The sequence below is a fragment of the Vicia villosa genome, unplaced genomic scaffold (genome assembly GCF_029867415.1).
Source record: "Vicia villosa cultivar HV-30 ecotype Madison, WI unplaced genomic scaffold, Vvil1.0 ctg.000334F_1_1_1, whole genome shotgun sequence".
Lineage (NCBI taxonomy): Eukaryota > Viridiplantae > Streptophyta > Magnoliopsida > Fabales > Fabaceae > Vicia > Vicia villosa.
Genome location: NW_026705148.1, coordinates 212981 through 237963, shown reverse-complemented (window position 1 = coordinate 237963; position 24983 = coordinate 212981).

The window sequence follows — 24983 nt, the reverse complement described above, 5'->3', positions numbered from 1 at the left end:
GTCAGTGAGCAAGAAAAGGAGGAGAGGAGAAAAGGAGCAGCCACCAAGCTAGGGTTTATGATTAAAAAAAGTGATTTAAGTTGCACCATCGATTTCAAAGTTTCAGCCCTCTAACATCAGTTTTAAGCTTTCAATCATCTTCCTGGAGATTATGGGAATCAATCCACGCCATCATGCAAACACTGAGCACTCTGGAACGCATCAACTCAATGCACTGGTCTGATAAAGATCTTCAATTTCGTTTTATTTAATCCATGCGTTTTCAATGTGTTTCGATTGCTTCTATGATTTCAGGGGGTCCATTAGAACAGTTCCCAAGAGTTAGATGAAAGGTTTAACGTGTGAACGGGGAGATGCCATGGCTAGGGTTCCTGCACTGTGGAGCTTCGTATCACACGTTCCAGACGTCCTCAGGCCTTAAAAGTGGTACCACTAAACTCGTAATGATCTAGTTATACGATCTGGGCTTTTGTTTCGTTTCGATTCATGTGTTTTGCAGGTTCTAGCATTGGGAGGCCGTCGGAGATGACAACCGGCGTCACTGTTCTGGTGGTGGTGTTTAATAAAACCAGTCAACTTGCATGCGTGGCCTTTCTTAAGTGTGCAATTGGCCAGTCAACGTTGATGAACTCTCTCTCTCACTCTGATTCGTTGATCAACGCGCGGGTGGGCCAGCCTAGTTGGCGTTTTGACTATTGACCATTCTGTTTGTTTTGTGTATTTATTTATTTAGGTGCAGATTGCTATCAAGTGGATGGTGTAGCGCAAAAGGCCAAGCTTGTGAGCGTATAATCAGAAGGGAATGGGTTCGATCCCCACCCCAGTCATGTTATTTTTCAGATGTTTTCTTTAAACGGATCCTGTACAGATTCATCACTCGTCCCCACGATGCAACCTCGCTCATCAGCCATCAGATTGATGCTGGGATAGATCTGACGTTCCAGATGCGATGCCTCGCCATAGACCTTCAACCCTTCACTACACTGGAGCCAAGCTAAGTTTCCAATTAATTCTTTTTTTCTTTTTTTTTCTTTTTAAATTTTGTTTAAAATTGATTTATTTCTTTAATTATTTAATCCATTCTTTTTTCTAAAATTGGTTTTCACTAATAAAAGAATATTATCTTTTGTAAATTATTTAATCGAAAATACGATTTTTCTTATAATATTAAACATAATTAATTTTTTGTAGGTTGATAATTATTTTAGATAACAATTTAATTTTGGGTTAATTAAATTTCATTTATGCCTTAAACCCTGATTTCATCATGATCACTAATCACTGTTATTGGTAAGTGTTGTCCATTAACTTAGTGTGTCGAGTTTCTCATAAAACCTTCATTCCCTAAAAGTCAGGGTTTATTCTGAATGTTTTCAAAGGCTTTGTTTTTTTGGTCAAAACCTCTTTTATTTCAATGCCTGTTATTTTGCCACAAAAAGTTTTCTACCTTTCTCTTCTTCAATTTTCAAGGTTAATCGAAGATCTTCCGGCTACGCGCCTTCAAATCGAAAAGCTAAGTTCTAATCCTGTTCTTATTTTAATTTTATTTTAATTTTTGCCTTATAGGTTAAATTAAGGTTTATTTTCGATGTCAAGGAATTCCACCTACACTCACCCCTATTATTGTCCGTTTAATTCTCAGATGTTCAGAGTCAATCGAAGGTCCGAGGAAGATCGAGGCTGAAGATGTGTAAATTAATTATTGACCTTTCTTATTTTCTGTTTTAATTTCCACATTCCCCTACAGGTTTTTATTGTAATCCCCGTCCCCGCAGGTGTTTATTGTAATAGCGTAGGAACTTTTAATTCTGCCTTTATTCTTCTGCTGTGGTTAGTAATTTAGGGAGTGCAAGACTATTAATTGAACCTAGATCACTAATTTATAAATGTCATCAAAGTTAACCACATGATTGTGCACCCATACACCTTTAGGGTAATCCCTCTTGTTGCCTGTTGCCTTATATTGTTGCCTTACTTTGGATGCTTAAAAATAATCAAGTCCCTCGATTCCGAGGATACCTACAGCAATGTTGCCCTCGGTTCATTCTTAAGATCATAAGTCCCAATGATGCTGCCTTCGATTCGCTAGTATGATCTCGTCCCTCGAGGTTGCCTTATAAAGAATGATTGTCTCTATTGCTAAGGTATCCTCGCCTGTTGCCTAGAAGATAAAATGACGATTATATTCTTCCCTTAGACTACCTGCCCTCTTTATGGCAGGGACAGTATTATGGCGAATGATTAACCTCGATGACCCTTCAATATCCGATTGAAAGACTTCCTGTTCTATTATGGTATGGATAGACCCTTTCACCCTGAAAAGCTAAAAGAACGATTTTTCAAACTTAGGGTAGGTAACTTTTAATTTCTTGCTCAATACAAATTCAAAAATTCAAAATGCTTTTCACACCTCTCTTTCCAAAATAATTTCAAAACGAGGCTACGCTTATTTACAAGCTAAAGTCCTTAACGAAGTTTTTACTATTCACACACGACACTTCAAACTTTTCAAACAATTCAAAAGTGAGCTAAGCAATTAAGAGCCCATGGATAACCATGGATACAAAGGGTGCCTTACACCTTCCCTTTGCATAAATTACCCCCCGAACTCAAAATTTCTTTTAAAGGTTTTTTCTGTTTTTTTAGCCTTTCTTTAATTTGGATAAAATAAAAGTCGGTGGCGACTATTGCTTACCACGACATTTCGATAAAGTCAGTTCACCGTATTACACCATGGTTATCCATGGGCTCTTAATTGCTTAGCTCACTTGTTTGTTTGAATTGTTTGTAGTGTGTGAATAGGAAAAACTTTTGAATAAGGACTTTAGCTTGTAAATAATCGTAGCCTTTTGGAAATTGTTTTGAAAAGGAGGTGTGAAAAGTAATTTGAATTTTAGAGCAAGCAATTAGTAGCAACTACCCTAAGTTTTAAAATTTGTTCTTTTAGCTTTTCAGGGCTATCCATACCTTAGGAGGGTAGGAAGTCCTTTTATTGGATGTAGAAGGGTCATCGAAGTTATCGTTCGCCATAAAACTGTCCCTACCATAAAGAGGGCAGGTAGTCTAAGGGAAGGATAGAATAGTCATTAATCTTTTTAGGCATCATGCGAGGATACCTTAGCAATTGGGACAATCATCATATTTTACCGAGGCAACTTCGAGGGACTAGATCTCATATTATGATTTCAATGATTAAGACAACCTTTGCTTTAGGTATCCTCGGAATCGAGGGACTTGACTATTTAAATTTCACAAAGCAACAAGGTAACAAGGCAACAAGAGAGGATTACCCTAAAGGTGTGTGTGGCATAATCAATTGATTAAATTCAGTTATTTATCTTGTAATTAGTTATCCTAATTCAATTCAGGGTTGCACTCCCTAGGGTTACTAACCACATCAAATAATATTAAGGCAAAATAAAAGGCAGAAAGAATAAAATCCTACGCTATTACAATAAACACCTGCGGGGACGAGGAAATAAAAAAACAGAATAATAATAGAGGCAAGAAAAATAAAAAGGGCAAATTAATGCCAATGCCTCGCGCTTTTGTCGAATTCTTGATTAATCCTGAAAAACCAAGAAAGAAGAAGAGAAACGGTTAGTGCATTTAAAGATCGTCAACCCTGATTTACCGAAATAAATCAGGGCTATAACCATAAGGTATGAAAAATTAATAATTTAAACAAACATTAAAGGTTTAAGAGAATCAAAAACTCGATTAAATATATCAATTAAATAATTATTGGATTAAATCCTAATTATTTAATTGATTAAAAGTGTGTATAAAAATTGAATTTTAGATATATAAACAATTATTAATAGAATTATGAAAAAAATCAAGTTTTCGATAAAAATAAATAAGTATAAAATTTTATATGAAAAACAAAGTAAAATAAATAAATAAATAAATAAATAAATAAGAAAAGAAATTAATAGGAAAAGAAATAAATAAAAAAGTACTTATGTAATTAAAAAAACAAAAAAATTAGAAATAACTTAGCTTTGATTCATTGTGGTACTGATCTGAGCGCCCATGATACACCTGCAATTCCCTGCACGTTGGATATGGACTGGATAGGATCCTAGGACTTTGATCTGAGGTCATACCATGAGGCTCTAGGGATGCTGCATACTGGATCAAAAGGACAAGTATTTCATAAAAAAAATAATTGGGAGCGAAGGATCGAACCCGCGCCCCCTAACTCACCATATGCTCTTCACCGACCCAGCCAAGCGTTCAAACTGTTAACCAAACGCGTTCAACACATGATATATGGAAACCACAATTACAAATGAAAACGCGCGCGAATTTTGAATCAACCAACAGCGTATGGACACGTCTCCATCTTCTTCCCTGAACCATTGTATTAGACATATGGGGCTATACCTACGAATAACGTTCATGGCCAAAAGTCCTGCAACTTCAAAAATCAATTATGCACAACATAAATTTAATGTGAGGCCATGGATGAGTTCGTCTCATCCTCACGAACTCAAAGGTACCTGCAATTTCATGTGATTCTCCCTAAAATAGAAATCCCTCATTCAAGCTCTCAAACCCTAATCATGGCAAATCCTCCATCTGTGCGAATAACAACGATTAAACATCCAGAAATGTTCATAACATTATGATAAACACAAGTACATGATCAAAATTCATTCATGATGTATAAAAAGGCGTAATCGAAGTAAAAAAAGAATAGGACAAATCGTAGGATATAAGTGGTGATTCCGAATGCTTTGATCGTTGGTAATGATTGGTATCACTTCAGGAAGACTCCAGGAACGTATTAGAATCCACAATAATCTTCAAATTGGCCTCTAACCTTGAATTCAATCTCTCACTTTTTCTTGAATTTTCAAAAACCCCACTATGGCTTTTTTGCTGCAGAGTCCTCGTCTCTTAACATCTGAGCATGTTTATGTACTTATAGGGAACACATTAGGTCACCAAAAACTGAATGAATCTTGCTCAATCCAAATATTGCAATCTTGAGAAATTTGATTTTTAAACCTTTCTAAAATTGATTCAATTTCAATCTTTTCCAACCAATCTTGTTTTGCACGAAATTGGATTGAATATATGGTTTAATTAGTGATTGAATTTGGTTAAGACTCTCTCTCAATCAAATCTTTGATTTTTTATTTGAATTACTTGAATTATATTAATTTTAAATGAATGAAAAATTCATATAAAATCAAATAAATCTCATAAATTCGTGGCAATTGGATTTGATATCTTTGATGTCTTGAGGAACAAGATTGGGTCATAAAAAGTTGGGCCTCTTTGCAAGAAAACTTATTTTGAAGCTTTTTTATTTCACATTTTTCCCTTAAAATTGTCCAACTATGACAAGGCATATCTCCTTCAATTTTTAAGGTATGGAGGACTTCTAGGACATTTTGGAAACCTCAAGATATCCTCTACAAGCCACTTTGGAAGCTTTTTTCCATTTGAGGATTTTATCTTGATGATATGGGCTTTGACAAAAAACTGCTTTTGGTTGACTTTCAAAAAGGACCTATAATATTTTAATCCATATCTCTTAAATGAAGCATTTTTAGACTTGGCTTGTGAGAGATAAAATTGTAAAGAATTCAATTTCCTTCAAATTGAGCTTTGGATGGGAAATTTCTGATCTTCCATATGAAAGTTATGGCTGGTCAAAGTTCAGTTGACTTTAGGTCAAAAAACCCTAATTTAGAAACTTCAGGCTTTGTTGATTTCTGAACTTTCCTTGATGAATCATGATCAAATGATGAATGATACTTCAAAATGAGTATGTTGACCAAAAAAATAGGAATTTTGACTGTACTTTGACCACTGTTGACTTTTAGGTCAAACTAGTCGACCGTTGACTTTCTGAGCAATTGACTAGGCAATCCTTGGAATTGAAGCCTGAATTTTGTCATGGAGATATTTTGGAACATCATAAGTCATCTGAAATCCATTGGGGACCTTGATTTATTAATTTTCTTCATAGAAATCAAAACCCTAGTTCATTGAGCCATTGTTTAGGAGAATGTGTCTTTGAGTCATTGGAGATCTTTGAGCATTTGAAAGTCATATGGACTGAGATATGATGGGAAAATTTTGGGGTATGACAGTATGAATTGATAAATCTGAATATGCTAAGTAAGGTGGATAATTGCTTATGAATTCTATATCTGACGATTTATAATGCTATTTAATTTATGATGTAGTCTCACCCTTACTCTTATTTTTCAGATTGAAGCTAAGTGGCTTAGATGTTTGGTGAGGATGACTTTTAAGGAAGTTATTGTTTTAGTCTAATAATTAGGTGTTGGTGTCATGCTCTGAATACTTGTAACACTAGGAACACATGTTTTTAGAGTTATCATTCTCTTTTAATTCTTTATTATTTGGTTTGGATAATTCTCTTTTGTTGGAATAAAAGGCTCAGATTCTTATGAACGATGTTTCATGGAGTATCCAAATATTATTGATTTTCCGCTGTGATAAAACATGAGTTTGAATCAATTATATGTTGTTTTCTCAGTAAAGCATGATTACACCTGGAATGTATAATTGTTTTGAATTGTGACGTCCTTGAATTCATGTTTAACTCTGATTATATACTATGTTTTTCGGGGTATTTAGAAGGGTGTTACAGGTAACACATAAGACTCCACCCAGCGAGCAACTATCCTAATGATAGAATGCGAATGTAACTTCGTCCACTAAAAACACAAACAAACATAAAATATTGATCCAAACTACAATGCTCTGATTCCTCAAAAGGGATACGTAGGCATTGGGTCGCGGGGCCTGAACGAGTACAATTTTGTTAATATTCCTTCTTTTTCCCGTATTTTCTTTTCCCTCTTTTGCATGCATTTTCATTAGTACTAGACTTTAGACTCTTAGATAACACACCCTTAAATTAGAAGCAAACTCGAGTGGATGTTGTGGCGTATCACAGACGTGAGGGGTGCTAATATCTTCCCATTGCGTAACCGACTTCCTTACCCGATCTTTGGTTGTAAGACCTTTATTTTTATCATTTCCTTCTTATGGGGTTTCTTGATGTTTTCCCTTCTCTTCGGAGATAAATAAAGTTCGATGGCGACTCTGTTTTTCGAGCTAGTTAGTTTTTTCGCGAGGTTGCGACAAATAACTATCTACCTAAGCTTATAACATACCACTAAACTCCCTAAGTTACCCTTTTCTTTCATTAAATTTACACTACAAAAATCCCTTAATGGTAATTGACTAAATCATTTCCGTTGCTCAATCACATTATTCCTTTTATACACTTGCCATCAGCTTTTCAAATCCAAATTAAAAAAACCCTTTTCATTCCATTGGTCCATTCAGTGTACTCTCCCTCTCTTCTTTATCATCCAAACTCCCTTTCTCTCGTCTTTTTTCCTACACTTAACAAGAGCTTCCTTTCCGTATTCTATACCTAACATCACTCCACAACATCTCAAACCAACATCCTTACATCTCTCATTAGTTCTTCCCTTCATCAGATGATTTTGCCCTCCCTGTACAACCAGAACGTCGCCGTAAAAGCTCGTACCAAAGTCCGGAATTACGCCAATGTCCTTCAACTCAAGCTGGTACCTCTCTCTACTATCTCATAGATTCATCCCCTTTCCCATACTTTTCATGTTTTATTTGCCCTAATTTTCTTAAACTCGTTGTGAGGCTTGTGCTTTCTTACAGATTTTTATTATAGTTTGACCTAACTCATCCTTACAAAACCGGCTGGTAAGGTGAGGAGTGTCACTCTATATAAACTCTTTCAATGCTCCATCTCCAACCAATGTGTGACTTTAGGATCTTCCTAATACACCCCTTACGCCCATCATTTTTTGGGCTTGGTGCATGGATATTAACGATGGGCGGACCATGGCCCGATCGATAGGCTTTGATACTATATTATAGTTTAACCTAACTCATCCTTACAAAATAGGTTGGTAAGGTGAGGAGTGTCACTCTATATAAACTCTTTCAATGCTCTATATCCAACCAATGTGGGACTTTAGGATCTTTCTAATAATTTTGTCTTGTAGTTCATATGTTTGTCACCTTTTCTATCTGGTATTTTAAATGTGATTTAGTGAGCTTAGTCTGGTTTTTTCTGTAAGCCTTGTGCTTCTTTATCTGGTATAATTTATGTTTACATTAGTGAGTAAGTGATTTGTTCATATGCTACTTTTTTATCTGCTATTTTCATATGATGGTCACGTTTTATCTCAGTAAATGGTTTATTCTTATAACTTTATTTTGTTGTGATTTATATGCTGAAGGTGAATGTTTCTTAGCTTTCTAATTCTGCAGTAGTGGGAATGATGCTATAAAGATAGTTACTTGGTATTGAATCCTGAAATTGTTGCCAAGAAAAAAAGGCTTTAAGGATACTTCTTATTCAAAATATATTATAAATGCCAAACTCTTTTAAAATGTTGCCATGTTCTTTATCCCTTGCAATAACAGGCCAATTCTAGTCTTGTTGCAGCATGTCAATCCAATTAGGTGTGAGGATTAACACTATTTCTCCAAAAACTGTAGTGCCATTTCTTGTTTCACGCGCTTTGTTGAAGTGTGTTTTGGTACAATGTACTAGGTGTTCTGTAATATCTATGTTGGATTAGTTTGTTGGAATAATTTCTTAACTCTTGAATTTAGAAATATCTTATTCTGTAACATTGGATTAGTTTGTTTGATATAATGCATTTTTGCACTGCTATCTTGAATTTAGTAATATCTTGTCCTGTAACATTCCAATTTGCAATAAATCCACCCTCCCTCTTTCCCTAATCTGCTTGTGTAATGTAGTTTATTTTTTATAGTGTAATTTTTACTTTGTATTGCAAATCTCGTATTCATACAGACTTCCAGTTGATGATGTGTTGTCAAGTGGCATTGGTTTTTGCCCCAAGACAAAGGTTGACCCACTACAAAATATTTTTCTTGGTTGTACTATGTTAGGAAGCATAATGATTTTCTTCCCTTTATCAAGGTACGTTAATTTTGACAGCAACAATAAAATTATCAAGGTGAATATTTGTTAATAGCAGTTTAGCCATTGCATGGTAAATTTAGGTACCAGTCTTTTTCCAATATGTATGCTTCTTTTGCAAATATCTATCACCTTTCATAATTTACCTTGTTGCGCCATTACCAATCCGTACGAGTCATGGATAATTGAGTTATGTGATATCTTTTTCCAGCATATCTCTTATATCTTAACTTTATATACCCTTGTTTTTTGTTATATCCTAATACACCTCCTCACGCCCAACATTTTTTTGGGCTTGGTGCGTGTATATTAACGGTGGTAAGGTGAGGAGTGTCGCTCTATATAAACTCTGTTAATGCTCTATCTCCAACCAATGTGGAACTTTGGTATCTTCCTAATATTGTCTAGCTACCCATGAAAGTTGCTCCTATAACACATATGTTGTCAATCAATCTAAATGACAGTCAAAGACTAAGTTCCATCTTAACAAAGTTTCTCTTTGTTCAGTCCCTTTATAATTTGACTTCCTACTCTTTACAGTATTCAAAATTATAACAATTTTGAACTAAATATTATTATTAGTTCATATATTGTGCTACAATATTTATGTGTATAAAATTCTATTTTATAATTTATAGCAATGAGGTTTTAAATGTCTTGTTATGTGCTACTGTTAAGTACAAGATTCATAAACAATGCCACATGGAACTGTAACAACAAGTTGGTTAGATTTGAACATCAAAGGAAAATGTTGAGTTATCATTTCCAATTTATATTATACCTTATTTGCTGACACAATTTTTTGTAGACTAGCGGGTGTGCTTTTTTTAACTTCCTTGCTGCTACTTTCCAACATTGCAATTTGACAACATCCTTCATTTCGGGAAACCAAGATGTCGAACTCATCCTTAAATGCACGGTGTTTCTTTTTATAGCTAGCAATACTAGAGTCACTTTATGGAGGGATTCAAACCTGTTTCACAAAGGTACAACTGCTTTTACAATGGACACTTCCGTGTAAACTCAGTTTATACATTAAAATATGACTCTCCTGACACAAATCTTCCATGTAAGGTACATTTCCCACTATTTTCCTGCAATTTCCATAATGCTGCCAGTTAATAGGCTCTTTAACCATCATAGCCTACCGTGTAAAAACTAACAAGGTGTTACCTTGGAATGAAAATAATTAAAACCAAAACAAGTTACAAAAATTGTTTATCAAAGGTATGATGATTACTTACATCCTATTAGACTTTTTGATTTAGGTTAGGAGAACTAGCTAATACATATTATCAATTAACTAACATCAAACTATATTCTTACATTGTTAGAAAACTGCTAGGACATTTTATATTTTATATTTATCGTTATGGAGATAATGAGTAATGAGGGACTCATTTGTAATTAATATTCCTCTTTAGTAATTTCACAATAGTCCTCTAAGTTTCCTAAAACTATAAAAAAATACATCAGTTTGAATTTAAGGTTTTGATTCCAATCCAATATTCGAATGTCAACATAAATGGTGTCAACTGGGTTGAAAATTAACACTGATTGTTGGAATCTCTTTTCTAAAGCAACCATTTCATTGAGGTGTTTTCAATGTTGTAGAAAAAGCTTGAGACTTTGATTCAGTTTTACAAAATAATCTGTATGGGTTTTCAAATATTCTTGTGCTCATTTGTCTTTCTCCATGAACTTGATGTTAATGTAGGTTACATATGTTGCAATGGCTTTGGTGTATTCCAAACCTAGTGCAGGAGGGCGTAAGGATCTTCTATATTTGCTATCTAGGCAAGTGTTTGGGTTAAGTAGTGTTGATAAATTATATTATCGAAAACACTTTCAGTTCCAATTTAACATTGATTGAAAACACAATATTGCTTGAATTTTTCTTGTGATCCTCTCAGTGGTTTCCAATTTGAGCCATCTTGAACTCGAAAAGCAGATTCATGGTGCTGTTATGAGGTGTTTGTTGACATCAATTTGCTGTTGTTGTGAATATTGTTATTAATATGTATGTTAACTATATTATATGTTTGGCTCCACTATATAGAATATATATGCTTTTGATATATGGTTGGGATGAGATCAATTTAGCGATGAATCTGGTCAATTATGAGAAGAAAGTTATAGGTATGATATATGTTTTTCTATGATTTTATAACCACTAATTTCTTAATATAATTTTGTTATTTCTATGTATCGGATATATTTACACTAATTTCTCATGTAATTTTGTGAAATTATGTTAATTATAAATTGATTACTAATGTAATTTTGACTGAAAAAAAGAACTAACATAGAATTTATTTTCTTATTAAAATGATTAAAATTGTTTTTGGTAGCCGTGAGCTCGTTTGGCCCAACTTTTTATCTATTTTTCATCTCTATATAAGGAGATGGGGGACCAAACACATTTCTTATAAAGCTCTTATGAAAAAAAGTAACTTTTTTTAAACACAAAAAATTGAATAAAAGGAGCTTGTAAAAAAGGCGTTGAAGCAAACTTTTTCGGAGCTTAAAAGATATGGTTGCGGTTCAAATCCCAATGAAAGCACTTTTCTTTACAAAAATTTCACTAGTGCAGTAGACGACAATTTTTCAATTTTTTCTACGGTTCATAACATCTAGAGTTATGTTTTATTTATTTTTTCTTCTTCTTGTGTTTACATCATCATTTTTGTAAATACTAATATTGTCCAAATTTCTATTTGTTTTGTATATTATATCTAGTTTTATTGTATAATGATTTTTAATAATAATACTATTAATTTCTTATAATATACACTAAATTATAGATGTTAATACAACAATTAATCAATATGCATTATACATATATACATATGTATATACATATATACATATGTATATACATATATACATATATACATATATATATATATACATATATATATATATATATATATATATATATATATTCTGGACTGGGCATGGATTCGGCCCAGTCTACTTTCGGCCCACTTGACCTTGGAGGCCCAAACCATCCCTAAGTCCATAAGGAGCAAACAGTGCTCGCCTCCTTGAAGACCCAACGGCAGTAAACCACTGTATCCAGTGTTCGGCATGAGGCGCTTCCCGCGAGCATCCCATTCGAAGAGGATCTACCTCCTCGTCTAGACCTAAGCATGTCAAGCGCGCTCCCAGCGAGAGCCCTTCCACCGAGGACTCTTCTCCTCGTGGCCCTTTGCCGGGGACCCTCCTACTCGTAGGGTTTCTTCACATCCAACCCCCGGAATAGTACGGAGTCCACGTAGTCCCTAAAAGACCGCGTCTTCCTTAAATCTCGGAGTAGTTGACTAGGCAGAGAGCACGCACGCACCTCCGATATTTCCGCCTAGGAATCCTGGCAGTCTCCTAATTGAGCCTGAGTATCCAGTCCAGTAGCGAGATCTTGGCCCATCGCTGGGGGCCATAAATACCCTCTTTCACTAGAGGGTCGGGTATTCATTCTCTTCTAACCTTTAGCTTGTACTTGCGCTCTTATTGCTCGTATTCTTACTTTGGCATTGGAGTACCTTGCAGGTACACCCCGCAGTTCACAGAAGTTCCAAATCCTAGCAGGCCTTGAAGATCCATCTGATCAGGTAAGATCAGTGGCGCCATCTGTGGGAAACTAGCTTCCTCGTCTTTAAAAAACAAAGATCAAAGCAAACTCATCCTGCGATTATCATGGCCGGCAACAACAACCGAGGTTCTGACCCCTTCAACATCAACCCCCTCCTTGGTGTTGTCACGACTGACGGGCAAAATCATAACGGACAAGCCCAAACCCGCAACAACGAGGCCGACTCTAGGGACGGGCATGCCGCTTCCTCCTTCACGCGCACCTCTCAAGAACGTGGGACCCAGTACGAGCACGACCAAGAGCAAGTCGACATTCCCATTCCCGAGAATGCCGACCCAACAGTCGCTCTCCTACTCACGACCCTCAACAAAACCAACCGTCTCATCCAACAGCAGAGTAGACGGATCGACCATCTGGAGAAAAGACAGCGATCACGATCTCCCCCACGAAGACGTTATCGATCACGCTCCTACTCATCCTCTCGCTCTCCCCCGAGAAGGTATCGTCGCCGAAGGTCCCGCACACCTTCTCCTCGGCGCCCTAGGTCCCGCACACTTTCTCCTCGACGCCAAAGGCCCTGCACTGTCTCCCCTGACTAAGAGCCTGAGAGGGAGAAACCCAGGAGCATCACCCCCGAGCATAGACATCGGGGCACCATAAAAGTTTCCAATAAGGGACGCGAACAATCTCCGCCCGAGGATAACCGCCGATCATATGGAAAGGCACACGGAAAGCGTCCGCGAAGCCTACCTCGTCGGAAACATCGTCGCCACGAAAAGCAATCCGTTTCCCCAAGGCCAAGCGACGAAGAGGATTTCCGCAGCCTCCTATCGGAGGAAATCCGGAGAGCCCGTCTTCCCAGAGGGATGGAGAAACCTCCAACTCTAGACCTCAATGACGGAACCTCAGATCCTCAAGCTTGACGACTCCCACCTCACTCCTTATGTGGGTTCCGACCTCCAAGGCTTCAACGGAACCACCACCAAACCTTGGGGTTACGTCGAGCTGATCGTCATCCTCGGGGAAGGAGAGGCTTCTAGACAAGTCAAGACACGTTTCTTGGTCATCGACTGCAAATCCCTCTACAACTGCATCATCGAACGACCAACCCTGGCCGAGCTCACAGTCGTCCCCTCGACTGTACATCTCAAAATGAAGTTCTACACAAAGAGAGGATAGGTAACCACCATCAACACCAACATCGAAGCGGCCAGAAGAATCTTTGACGCGTCAATGAAAGGACTACAACAAATCATCCCCAACAAGAAGCCGCAGACCGAAGACAAGCCAGCTTGAGAAGACCAGCAACCTTCAGCCAATGTCAGCTCAGTCGACCTCGATGCTCGCCTCACGAAAGAAGAACTGAAGAACGACGAGGAATCACAACCGGGGATAGCGCATCCCATCCAACCAATTCCGGATGGCGACTTCGAGCTCGTCCGATTGGGTGACAACCCCGACAAAGCGATAAAGATAGGTAAAGACATTCCTGATCTAGCGAGGAAACAACTCGTGGCGTGCCTTCGAGTCAATGCGGACCTGTTCGCCTGAAGCGCAGCTGAGATGCCCGGACTCGAACCCAAGCTCGCCTGCCACCATCTGACCATTGATCCAGCCGCTAGGGCAGTAGTTCAACATAGGCGCAGGCAGTCTCCCGAGAAAGCAGAGGCTGCCGAGAAAGCTGTAAAAGACCTCCTAGAGGCAAATTTTATTTCCGAGGACAAGTATTCAACTTGTCTCTCAAATGTTGTACTAGTTAAAAGGTCTAATGGAAAATGGAGAATGTGCGTTAATTATACTGATCTTAATAGGGCTTGCCCCAAAGATGCATACCCTTTACTTAACATTGACAGGCTGGTCGACAACTCGGCCGACTACAAATTATTGTCTTTTATGGATGCTTACTCAGGTTATAATCAAATTCCCATGGAAAGGTGCGACAAACAATGCACGACATTTATGACTGAGTCGGGGAACTATTACTACAACGCAATGCCCTTCGGACTCAAGAATGTCGGCGCCACATATCAGCGGATGATGAACAAGGTGTTCCGAGGAGAGATCAGCGACACCCTCGAGGTGTACATGGACGATATGATTGTCAAATCCTGAGAAGACGCCGATCACACCACGCATCTCGAGCGGGTATTCGAGCAAGCAAGAAACTGCAAGATGCGATTCAATCCAGAAAAATGCACCTTCGGTGTTCGGGCAGGAAAATTCCTCGGATTCTATTTGACCGAAAGGGGAATTGAAGCCAACCTAGATAAATGCCGAGCAGTCTCGGAACTCCCGACGCCCAACAATAAAAAATCAATCCAAGTCCTGAACGGGATGCTCACCGCACTATCTCGGTTCGTCGTGAAATCTGCCCAACATGCTCTCCCATTTTTCAAACTCTTGCGTATAGAGGCAATCTTAGAATGGTCCGAAGAATGAGAGCAAGCACTCTCCCACCTCAAACAAGTCCTCTCAGAACCACCCGTCCTGACCCGACCAGATAACAATGAGATCTTGTATCTTTACTTGGCTGTTTCGAACGAGGCAGTCAGCGCGACCCTCATCCGAGAGACCAAAGACGGGCAAAAACCCGTATATTTCACCAGCAAGGCCCTATAGGGACCCGAGGCGAGATATCAGCAAATTGAAAAGATCGCTTTGGCACTGATAACCGCCGCCCGAAGGTTGAGATACTATTTCCTCACTCACACTATCATCGTCTGAACCGACCAACCCATCAAGCAACTTCTCAGCCGACCAGATATAGCCGACAAAATGCTAAAATGGTCGCTAGAACTATCCGAGTTCGACATCCAGTACGAAGGCAGAAAGGCCCTGAAAGCTCAAGCGCTGGCCGACTTTGTAGCCGAAATGACGATAATCACCTCGCCTCCCTCAGTCGAAAACAAATGGACCATCTATGTCGATGGGGCCTCCAGAAGTTCGAGAAGTGGAGCCGACATCATCTTGGAAACGACGAGGGCTTTATCATAGAGGTCTCTTTAGTGTTGTCATTCACCACTTCGAACAACCAAGCCGAATACGAAGCGTTCCTCGCCGGACTACGACTCGCAGAGGACTTAGGTGCTCGGGAAGTAAAGATTTACACGGATTCTCAACTCGTCGCGTCTCAAGTCAACGGCGACTATCAAGCAAAAAACAATACCATCATTGAATAACTCGTGTTGGTCAAAGAGAAAATGAAAAACTTCGCACGGGCAGAGGTCGAGCACATACCCCGCGGGCACAATTCCCGTGCAGACGTCCTTTCCAAACTTGCAAGCACGAGGAAGAAAGGAGGAAACAAGTCAGTAATCCAGGAAATTCTCTCGAAACCGAGCGTGGACAAGAATACCCTCCTATTCCAAGTACACGCCATCGGAGACAGCCAATGCTGGATGACCCCGATATACAATTTCCTCACAAAAGGCGAATTACCGACCGACGCGAAGGAGGCCTCCTCGACCAAAACACGGGCCTGCTCATACATCATCGTCGAAGACAAACTATAACGACGTGGATTTTCAAACCCTCTGCTCAAATACGTCGTTGCCGACCAGGCGCTCGAGATACTACAGGAACTGCATGAGGGGATCAACGGCCAACACCTCGGCGGTCGCTCATTAGCAAGGAAGGCCCTAAGAGTCGGATACTATTGGCTGACTATGCAGCAAGACGCCAAAGAGCATGTCCAAAAGTGTGACAAATGTCAGCTTCACGCCGACATGCACCTAGCTCCACCACATGAGCTCAAATCCCTTTCCTCGCCCTGGCCGTTCTCCACTTGGGGAATTGACCTCCTCGGGCCTTTTCCGGTTGGATCTTACCAAAACAAATATCCGATCGTCGCTGTGGATTACTTTACCAAATGGATAGAAGCCGAAGCACTCGCCAAAATCACCGTCCAAAACGTGCTCCGCTTCTACAAACGAAACGTGCTCGCTCGGTTCGGGGTGCCCCAGGCGATAATAACCGACAACGGCACGCAATTCACAGAAAATTTCAAGAATTCGTAGCCAAGCTCGACACCAAGCAACACTTCACCTCGGTCGAGCATCCCCAGACCAACAGACAAGCCGAAGCTGCGAACCGAGTCATCCTCCGAAGATTAAAATGACGGCTCGGCGAAGCTAAAAGAGCCTGGGTCGAGGAGTTGCACAGCGTGCTATGGGCATACCGGACAACACCACATTTGAGCACCAGGAAAACTCCATTTAGGTTAACCTATGACACTGAGGCCGTCATCCCTGTGGAAATCAGGGAACCATCTCGTCGTACCTAATCACCCCTCGAGGAAGAACTCAATGACGAAGCTATAAGGGAGGAGCTCGACATGGTTGAGGAAATCCGAGCAGGTGCCTCCCTCCGCGAAACAAAGTTGAAACAACAGAGAGACCTGCGCCACAACGCCAAAGTCATCAGACGCGAGTTCGAGGTCGGAGCACTAGTCTTACGCAGGAACATGAAAGACCTGCGCGAAGGCAAACTCGCTCCCAACTGGGAAGGCCCGTACCGAGTTTACAACAAAACCGAGAACGACGCCTATTACCTCGAGAACCTACTCGGGGAAAAACTCGCTCGACCATGGAACGCTGATAAACTCAGACGATATTACAGCTAAAACCAGCTAACAGCCACCCGAACACTAACCTTAACAACAAGGAGTGACCGGGTGCGGATGCGTGTCGTGGTACAGATGCGAACGCTCCATGACAACGAAGGTCGGAACTCCCTACCAAGTCAGAGATTCGATCACACGGGGAGGCCTACACCTAGCTCCACCGCGACACTACCTGCTCGGCAGAACCCCAGCTCGCGATGGGACCGTTCACGCCACGAGCACTTGGCCCTGATCGCGGCCTCGTACTCGTTAATAGCACAGATCTACTCTGTGCGCCCGATCCGTTCCCCACACGCCCGGAAGACCACCCGAGGTCGAGCACAATCTAATAACGAAAATATTTCTAAGTATAAATATCCGCACGGCCGGACGACCATAAGTTGTCTACCATAATCAAACGACGGGAATGCTTCTAGAACACAAGCTTTCCAAACACGTAAGAGAAAGACGAACACAAACAGAATTTTAAAATGGAAATACATTTAAAAGCTAAAGCGCCGACCAAATAGATCGGCAACATCCAAAGATTACAAAAAATACGGGCACGCAGGCCCCCAAGAATTTGCCGGGCATAACCCACTATCCAGAAAGAAAACTAATGTGGCGCGTAGGCCGAATAAACACGGGCACGCAGACCCAAATTAAACAAAAATCATTCATCCTTGCCCGGAGAGTCGGGTACCACCTGTCCGTCCACGATCCTCGATGAAAGCCCGATTTTATCTACATTCAGTCCCGGGTTCAGAAGCTTCAACTGTTCGACCGCCCGGTCAAACACAACCTCAGCCATCTCGACGCAGTCGAGCTTGAGGGACTCGATCTTCTCGACCAATTCGGCCCTGGATTTCAACCCAGCTATGTCATCGGACTCGTCCGTCGTAGGCTCCCAAGCCGCCTCAAGATCAGCAGACTTCTTCTTCTCCGCCTCAAGCTCTTCATCCTTTTTCTTCAGCACCTCCTCGACCCTTTTCTTCACCTTTTCCCGAGCAGCCTCCGCCTTTGCCAGCTTGTCCTCAGCAACCTTCTTTCCGACTCTGCCTTCTTTAGCGCAACAGTCGATATTGTGTTCCCCCTGGAGAACACTTGGGCCATCTCCAGGACCCTCATAACAGCGACACTGTCACCGGTAAGCTGTTTGAAAAGAGTAGGAGTGTCCATCTCCTTTATTCTCTGAGCCTCATTGGAAGAGACAGACACAGGAAACCGCTCAAGCTATTGCCCGTCTTTGAAACAGGGAGGGAGCACGAATGCACGATCAGGCCCCAAACCCGACGTCTCCTCACGAGTTACCTCACCCTGACATTGCCTCTTCGGGGTCCTCCCGACAGCACCCCCCTCGGCATCCAAGTTGATCACGGGAGAACCGGTCAACCCGGAGTTGTCGTCCGGGACCCCTGTCCGAGACTTATTTTTTGCCCGAAGCCTCTTGGCATCCTGGGCCATCTTTACGAGTTTGTCATCCTTCGTCGGCATTCCATATGAAAAACAAAACAAACGAGTTAGCGGGAAATATTAATTGGAAATCCAAAAGAAGAATAACCCAAGTACAGCCTAGCAGAGCCCTAGTCTCCTCAGGTGTCTTGCACTAGAGAAAGGCCTTCGTATTTATTGCCCGGGTCTCGACCATCACCCCACCCTGCTCATTCAGAATGGGTTCGCCGCTCCTCTTCACCCATTGAGCCAGAGAGAAGCTGTCGACATACTTGCATAGGATCACGAATGACGCAGCATCCTGCCCGTCCAAGTCCCCGTCTTCCTAGGCATCATGTTTAGGAGGGGCATTAAAATGACCTTCCCACCAGAAAAGGGAAACATGCTGCAGAGTTTTGTTCTCACCGCCCCGGTCTCGTCACGCTTCGGGCTATCATCCTCGCCACGCACCGTCACCAACTTGGCTAGCGAAGTATACGTTGCCTGACTGTGCAGACGAACCACATAATAATGGTCTTTGAAATCCTTGACCGAGTCGGTGTACATCTTGAAGAGTTTTCGGTCGGTATTCTTGAAGGAAATCCAACTGTAGCGTCCTCCGGCCGACTGCCTTTGAACGCGAAAACAGCGGCCGAACAAGGAAGTAGTTGCGCCGATGTTGAGGTATTCGCAGATGATTTCAAAAGCCCGCATAAAAGCGAAGGCATTTGGTTGCAATTGAGATGGCTCTAGGCTAAGGCTAGCCAACAAACCAACTTGGAAACTAGAGAAAGGAAGATGAAAACCAAGCTCCTTAAAAACATACTTGTACATAGCAAAATTGTCCCCGGCAAACCGAGAACAGATTCGGTTGGTTATCGACGGACAACCGAATTTAAAGTTACAGGGGTCACTTGGCCCTAGATCTTCGACTGCCCGGAAGGCCCCGTTTAGAGACTCGGTGTATCTGGAAACCACAGTCATAGGCTCATCGACAACCCAGCCTAAATCCACTTCACACTAATAGTCAAAAATTGGAGTCCCTTCATCCTCGACCTCGTGGCCGGGCGAACCCCCTCCTCTTCTTCTTCTATGTCGGAAAGACGCGGGTTCTCGATCTCGACATCCGAGGTGCTCATGACCGTATCCCGCGAACTAGATTCCGAGCTAGACCCCGAACTGGACTCACCTGCATGCAGAAGGAAAAAATGAATTTGACGGTTTATCAAATCCAGCCATCCATCGCAAACAAGTGAAAGGGTAGAGCGGTGAGCGGCGGAGCCCCCCGGTCAAACCCTTGTCAAGGACACTCTTGTCCGCCTGCCGAGGATCCCCTCCAATAAAACTTAACAAAAAATAAGACACAGTACGCCTTCGAACCCTACACGATGCGGCCGAGGAAACTCATGAATAAGTCGGGCGTCATCATGCGTAGGCCGAGCGGAAACCGGGAGTTCCCGAGGGAAAACATGGAGGCGCCGACCAAACCCGTGGGTTTGCCGGGCCGAATCATGAATCTACCGGGCCGTAACAAAAAAATTAACTAGCTAATGAGCCATCCCCCGGGCATCGCTTGAATAACCCGGGGAGATGGTGATGTCTTTGAATTTCTCTAAGAGAAAACGCCGACGTAGATGATGAAGGGGGCGGGGACACGTTCCCCAAACTCCGTAAAATCAACAAAAAGCACTAGAAATCACAATTTAGATTCATAATGGTACCTGATGTTGACATGATTCAAGCAGCTGAAGCGTGGTTCCTCACTGGATGTAGGTGAAGCGATGAAAGTCTGAAAGCTATCAAGCTGAGGCCGAGGACGAAAAACAGAGAGCGTAAAACCCTAAATGAGGGGGTTTAGGCCTTTTTATAGAAGGACGCTCGGAATACGAAATGTCACGCCGGCTGACACATCCCCCTAGGTGCCGCCATTTACCCCTAGGCAATCATTGCCTTGTTTATTAGCTGCCACGTCAGCAAGTGTTAGGCACGCGCGACTCTATGCCTTCCTCCCAAGAACGGCTTCACATAGACACGACCTACGAACGGGGACCAACAGAGCATGGTTCGAGCATTCGCAAAGTCGAAGCTTCCCGCTCGGAAACTCTGACTTGGGGGGCTTCTGTTATGGACTAGGCCAAGATTCGACCCAGTCTACTTTTGGCCCACTTGAACTTGGAGGCCCAAACCATCCTGTCATACCCCAAAATTTTCCCATCTTATTCCAATATATTTTGACTCACCTGACTCTCCATTGCTCAAGACAATATATGAGCTGAGCACACTTACTCCCTCCTAAGCAACAAGATCCAAAATTAGGGTTTATGATCTAATCAAGGAATTTGAACTTCTGATACCTCAAGTTGATTCCATGGTATCTCATATAATTCAAAGTATCCTCATGCCAAGTTTCAAGCCATGGTTCGAAAGATTGCTCACTCAACGGCCCAAACGATCAACAATCGACTAGTTGACCTAAAAGTTAAACTATGGTCAAATCACAGTCAAAGTTCCTGATTTTTTGTCAACATTATCATTTTTGAATTATCATTCATAATTTGATCAAAGGTGATCATAATTCATCAAGGAAAGCTCCAAAATCATCAAATGTCCAAGTTACTAATTTAGGGTTTTGAACTAAAAGTCAACCCAACTTTGACTGGTCATATCTCTCTCATACTTTATCAGAAATTCCCCAACCAAAGCTCATTCTCAAGGAAATTCAATTCCCTACAACTTTGATGTTGGCCCCGAGGTCAAGAAATGCTTCCGCCTAAGAGATATAAGTCAAAACATTACAGGTCCTTCTAGAAGCTCGCAAAAAGCTGTTTTTTGTCAGGAGCCATATGATCAATATAAAATCTCCAAATGGAAAAAATGTTCCAAAGTGGCTTATAGAGGACATCTCGAGCTTTCCAAAAAGTCCTAGAACTCTTCCATATCTTAAAAATTGATTGAGATATGCCTTGTCAAAGTTGGACAAATTTGAGTGAAAAATATGGAGTAAATATGGTCCAAAATGAGTTTTCTTGCAAATAGGCCCAATCTTTTTTGATTCAATCTTGCTCCTCAAGTCATCAAAGATACTCAATCTCAAAGCCACTAATTTTTTATAAATATTTGATTTTATTTGAATTTTTATTCATTAAAAAATGTGATTAAAATCAAATAATCAAAAGATTATGAAAGAGAGTTTATTTGGATTTGATTTCCAATCAAATTCAATCAAATAAAAATCATATTTGTCATCCAAATTTGTGCAAAATAACATTGATGAGAAAAGATTTAAATTGGACTTATTTAGAAATATTTAAAAAAAGTCAAATTTGCATAAAATTTTCAATCTTTGATTCAATGAGATTCACTAAGTTTTTGTTGACCTAAAGGCTTCCATTATATATACATAACTAACTCCAAGCATAAGGGGATAAATTTTGGAGCCTCATAACCCTGCTCAAACTTCCAATTTTTTTCAAGAAAAGGTGCAATTTCATATCCCGAGTTCCAGCCATTATCGATTCCAAATAATCATTCAGTCGTATTTCCAAGGTAGAACAGAGTAATATTGATGCACTAAGCAAGTCCCATGCTGCCTAGAACTCATCCATCATGTTCTTCATATTCTTCCATATTTGATTTTCGTTTTTAATATATTGTTGTATTTTTAATGAAATCTAATGGCTTGTTTAAGTTCTTTGTGACCTATAGAAGAGATCTGTACCATTAAATCGAAGCTATATCGCCTAGAATGAAAGACACCATTGTTAGGGCAAGGAGGAGGTTGTTCTTCGTTTTCCTATGTGCAGCACGTATCGATCCAAAACGACACCATTTTTGAACTCATGGGGTTCCATTTAGTCAATCTGGGTTGTTGGTTTTTCTATTCATGGTTGTTTTTGCAGATTGATATACGCATGACGTTAGCTACAAGAACGTCGTAGCAAAGATGAAGCAAACACGAAGCTGATTCGTAGCAAATCCTAGGCTCCAAAAGGTAGAAGACAGTGAACAGTGTCTTGGACTCTTTGACCACGCGTGTAAGGAGGTGATTGGCCAGTCAACGATTTGAGTCTTTCTCTCTCCATGTCATTGGTGCATGCGTGTGAAGACTGGGCCCACGATGACTCTTCATTTGAACCTCTTATTAAGTCCTTTTTTTATATTTGATTGTTTTGTTTTGGTTTATTAACAACTAAAAATAATGGCACAATTGGCTAGGCAGCGCATTCAGGAGCATTAATATTAAAGGGCGTGGGATCGATCCTTGATCCCTGCACAATATTTTGTTCCTTTTATTTTCTAAATGCTATGCAGATCCAGCGCCTCAATCTGGGAATGGAATATCATGGGCTCTTCCATGTCAACCGTTGATCAACACCAAGATGGATCAGAAGGTTCCAAGCGCAGTGTTCCACCATGTACACTCAAGAAAATGCCTCACAGGATCAGACGCCCTGGGCCCTTCTCCTGTATTGGGCCGGAATTATTGCTCCTTGCACCTACTCCAGACTGCAACAGGTCCAGGTTCTTAATTAATTTTTTATTTTACGTATTTTTCTTTTCCTTCTTCTTATTCTTTTTTTATCTATTTATTTTTGGGATTAGTTTATTCAATTAATTAGGATAATTAGTTTAATTAAGTAGGTTTAATAATTTAATTAGCTTTTATTTAATAATTAGATAATTAATTTAAATGTGTTAATTTAATTTAGAAATTAATTAATTGTAGGTTAAATAAATTAATAATTAGGATTAGGTTCTTTATTTGGAATTAGGATTAATTTTAGTTTTAAAATAAATTAATTTTAGGTTTGCTTAGACTTAATCAAAATCCATAGTAAACCCTAGAAATTATCAACAATGTAAGAGTTGTCTATTAATTGTAGGCGTAGGTTTTTAGCCACAAGATTTTTTCTTAACCATTAGGTTTTTTCCCTTAGGTGGATGTCGTTCATGAATTGGGGTTGGTGTTATCTCCATTCTTTTTAGGCTAGCATTTTATTTTTAGGCTTATGCTTTTACCTCTAATTTTCTTACTTTCATCGCGATCTTCTCTTCTCATCTTAAAAATCTGTGATTGTCGCGTGCCTGTTAATTTTTATTTATTTAATTTTCGATATTTGTTTAAAATTCTAGAAATTATGTATAGGTCGCAATAAGTTTTCTTGTAATAGTGATTAGGATTATATTTCTTGCCTTTATTTTTCTGCCCTACAGGTGTTTATTGTAATAGCGTAGGATTTTACTTTCCGCATTTTATTTTCCGCAAATTATAACTGTTATTGAACTGCGTGGTTAGTAATCCTAGGGAGTGCAAGCCTGCTAATAAATTTAGTTTGCCTAAATTACAAGATAATATAACTGAATTGAATCACGTGATTGGGCACCCACACACCTTTAGGGTAGCCCTTCTTGTTGCCTTGTCGCCTGTTGCCTTTATTTGTGAAAAATAGTCAAGTCCCTCGATTCCGAGGATACCTAAAACAAAAGTTGCCTTTAAAGTTATTGAAATCATCATATGAGATCTAGTCCCTCGATGCTGCCTCGGAAAAACACGATGATTGTCCCAATTGCTAAGGTATCCTCGCATGATGCCTAAGAAGATTAATAACTATTATATCCTTCCCTAAAGACTACCTACCTCTTTATGTTAGGGACAATTATATGGCGAACGATAATTTTTCGATGACCCTTTTTAAATCCAATGAAAGGACTACCTGCCCTCTTTATGGTATGGATAGCCCTTTCCCATCAAAGTCAAAAAGAACATTTTTCTAAACTTAAGGGTAATTGCTTTTTAATTGCTTGCTCTTTTTTCAAGTTCAAATTAAAATCTTTTCCCACCCCTTTTCAAAATCAAATTAAAAAGGCTACACTTATTTACAAGTTAACGTCCTTATTCAAAATATTTTCTAAACACACACGACACTTCTTCAAACAATTCAAACAAACAAGTGAGCTAAGCAATTAAGAGCCCATGAATAACCATGGATACAAAGGGTGCTTACACATTCCCTTTGTATAATCTACCCCCCGAACTCAAAGTCTTTTAAAAGGTCTTTTTCTGTTCTTTTAGCCTTTCTAATTGGATAAAATAAAAGTCGGTGGCGACTCTTGCTCACTGCAACATTTGTTTGCAAAAAAATAAAAAGTCAGTTCTCCCACTGTGTTACACATCCCTAAGTCCATAAGGAGCAAACAATGCTCGGCTCCTTGAAGACCCAACGACAGTAAACCACTGTATCCAGTGCTCGGCATGAGGCGCTCCCCGCGAGCATCCCATCCGACGAGGATCTACCTCCTCGTCTAGACCTAAGCATGTCAAGCGCGCTCCCAGTGAGCGCCTCTCCACCGAGGACTCTTCTCCT